Source organism: Pipistrellus hanaki, assembly GCF_964339955.1.
Source record: "Pipistrellus hanaki genome assembly, chromosome: X".
NCBI classification, from domain to species: domain Eukaryota; kingdom Metazoa; phylum Chordata; class Mammalia; order Chiroptera; family Vespertilionidae; genus Pipistrellus; species Pipistrellus hanaki.
In genome coordinates this window covers 68,367,513-68,371,063 of record NC_140524.1, presented here as the reverse complement: position 1 = coordinate 68,371,063, position 3,551 = coordinate 68,367,513, and positions in this window count along the sequence as shown.

The following is a 3,551-nucleotide window of genomic DNA, read 5'->3' as shown; positions in this document are numbered from 1 at the left end:
GATATCTGATGGGGACCTTCAGGGAAAGAATTTCCTGCCTATCAAAAGAACACATTCTACCTAATAAAAGAGTAATATGCAAATTAACCACCACTCCACTACACTAAGGTGACTAGACGTCCCCCAAAACAGGACTTTTTAAAAACATCACTGGATGCGGGACAAATTGTTAAAAATCATGACTGTCCCGCCAAAAGCGGGACGTCTGGTCACCTTACCTTAACCACTTCTGCCTACCAGCCTGATCACCCCCTAACCACTCCCTTGCAAGCCTGATCAATGCCTAACAGCTCCCCTGCTGGCATGACTGCCCCTAACTGTCCTCCCCTGCAGGCCTAGTTACCCCCAACTGCCCTCCCCTGCAGGCCTAGTTACCCCCAACTGCCCTCCCCTGCAGGCCTGGTCATTCCCAACTGCTCTTCCCTGCCAGCCTGGTCACCTTAACTGCCCTCCCTTGCAGGTATGATTGCCCCATACTGCCCTCCCCTGATGGCCTGTTCACCCTTAACTTCCCTCCCTTGCCAGCCTGGTTGCCCCAACTGCCTTCCCCTGCTGGTTTGGTCACCCCCAACTGCCCTCTTCTGCAGGCCTGGCCATCCCGAACTGCCCTCCCCTGCTGGCCCAGTCGCCCCAAACTGCCCTCCCCTGCTGGTTTGGTTGCCCCTAACTGCTTTCCTCTGCAGGCCTGGTCACCCTTAACTGCCCTCCCCAGCAGGCCTGGTCACCCCGAACTGCCCTCTCCTACAGGCCTTGTCCCCTGCAACTGCCCTCCCCTGCAGGCCTGGTCACCCCTAATTGCCCTCCCCTTCTGGCCTGGTTGTTCCCAACTGCCTTCTTCTGCAGGCCTGGTTGCCCTTAACTGCCCTCCCTTGCCAGCCTGGTCACCCCTAACTGCTTTCCCCTGCAGGCCTGGTCACCTCTAACTGCCCTCCCCTGCAGTCCTGGTCACCCCCAACTGCCTTCCCCTGCTGGCCTGGTCGCCCTTAACTGCCCTCCCTTGCCAGCCTGGTCACCCCTAACTGCTTTCCCCTGCAGGCCTGGTCACCTCTAACTGCCCTCCCCTGCAGTCCTGGTCACCCCCAACTGCCTTCCCCTGCAGGCCTGGTCACCCTTAACTGCCCTCCCCTGCCAGTCTGGTCGCCCCCAACTGCTCTCCCCTACAGGCCTTGTCCCCTGCAGGCCTGGTCACCCCAACTGTCCTTCCCTGCTGGCCGGGTTGCCCCTAACTGCTTTCCCCTGCCAACCTGTTTTCTCCCAACTGCCCTCCCCTGCCAGCCTGGTCCCCCCAAAATGCCCTCCCTTTCAGGCCTGATCGCCCACAACTGCCCTCCCCTGTTGGCCATCTTGTGGTGGCTATCTTGTGTGCACATGGGGGCAGCCATCTTTGACCATATGGGGGTGGCCATCTTGTGTGTTGGAGTGATGGTCAATTTGCATATTACCTCTTTATTAGATAGGATAAAAAATGGTTAAAGCAATACATTCAACAGGTGGAGATAATATTGCAGTCCAGTGCCATGAAAAGGTCTGTTTTGATTTGGACTTGCGATGTTTCTATGGCATAAAGATAGCCAGTCATCCTATGGAACAAGGTCCCCTGGTACTCTTGGCAGGGATATATGAATAAGCAGTGACCCTACATATCAGAAACCAATTGGCCAGCAGCTTAGTATGTCTATTACTATAAAGCAGCTTAGTATGTCTATTACTATAATATTAATTATCAGAACAATTCATATTGTAGTTATTAGATACTGAAAGACAATAACAAAATACCTGGTAAAAGTCAGACATTCACCACAGGAAGTTACTATAGCAACATTTAGAGAAAACATCTCTGCATCCTTTTCCTGGACAGTAGGTCCCAATGTATAGTAGTTCCCAATTATGACTTTCTTCCCAAAATGAATAGAATGAGTAAAATTTTGTATATTAGCAATAGGTGTCCCAACTCCTACTAGTCAAGATGTAAAGGTTGTTCTACATAGCTTCCTCCTTGAGGTGTTCCTCTTCATCCTGGTGAGATGGATCCAGGGCTTTACCCCTGCCAGCTTCAGATCAGTTGGAGTGGTGAGAAGCACATCCCAGAATCCCATCCATTTTTCCTCCAGTTTATTATCTGGTCATCCAGTTTTCCATGTTTTGAGTTGAACTCTGTGTCTCCTGCTTTGTAGGAATGTAGCAGACCTGGCCCAACATCGTTGTTCTGCTCATGTTCATCTAACTGCCTATAACATCCCTCCCTCAATGATCTTAGCTCTGAATCCTTCCAGAGAAAAGGAGTACAGGGTCTCTTCTGTAGCTGCTTCATGCTGAAGAGGGACAAAGTTTTCCTTCAGAGCCAAGAGATCCTTGCATATAACACTCATTCTTCCCTTCTACCTCACAAGAGGGTTCTCTTTCTCTAAAGCTAAATCTACTGACTATATTCTGAATCACTGTCCTTTTCATCTCCTTTGGAGAGTTGCTCCTTCAATAAACTCTTTTCCTTGACACCTATCACTTTCACATGAGCTCCTTCCCTTTTCATTCTTAAATATGCACATATCGGTAGACCAAAAAGAGTGGGTTGTTTTTTGTTGTTGTTGTTGTTGGTTTTTGCATTAGTTTATAGCCCTTTTAACTTCTCTATGCTCTCATGTTACAGAGCAGTGGATCAGAAATTAACAAAAATCAATTTTATCCTGGTTCCTTCCAATAAAGTTGAGTAAGTTACTTACCTCTCTGGGCCTCAGGTTTTCATTGGTAAAATGAGCAATCAATTATCTCAGTAATTCATTTCTGATGTACAGTGCCTGATATAACTACAAATAAGGAACCAATATTCAGTGCCTCCATTTCCTATCAAATACCTTTGGAAAATTCTTTTTAAAATGGCCGTTATATCCAGTTATATACTGCTGCTATAATTCTGCATATCAAACCACTAAAGGTTCAGTAGCTTAAAACAATAAGCATTTATTTAGTTCTTGAGTCTGTAGGTTGGCAGCATAGGCTGGGTACAGACAGCTGAGCAGTTCTAGGGTCATTTGTCTGGCAGTCAAGTGGTGGTAGGCTAATCTAGGATGGTTCTGGCTGAGGTGACTGGGCTCTGTTCCTTGTCCAGCAGGCTAACTCAGGCTGTTCTCACAGAGATAGCTGAGAAATAAGAGACAAATGTAAACACAGAAAAGCTCAAGGTCAGAACTAGTACATCATTACTTTTGCCACATTTTATTAGGCAAATCCAACCATAAGGCCCACCAAGAAACAAGGGGTGGGGGAATAGGTTCTGCCTTTCACTGAGAGGAATTACAGTCACATGGCAAAGAGCAGGGGTTCAGAGAATGGTAAAATATTGGGACCAATAATGCCTTCTAGCCAAATACAATTTCTCAATCCTTATTTTTCATGATACTCCCATATTCAGCATAAAATACATATTTACTACCCAATTTCTTTTAACTAATTCAGCACATTTCCTGAAGACCTACTTTGTGCAAGGCACACAACCTACACTTTCAGAGTATAAAAATTTCTCAAAGTGCATAGGCTTTGGGTTTAAGACAGAG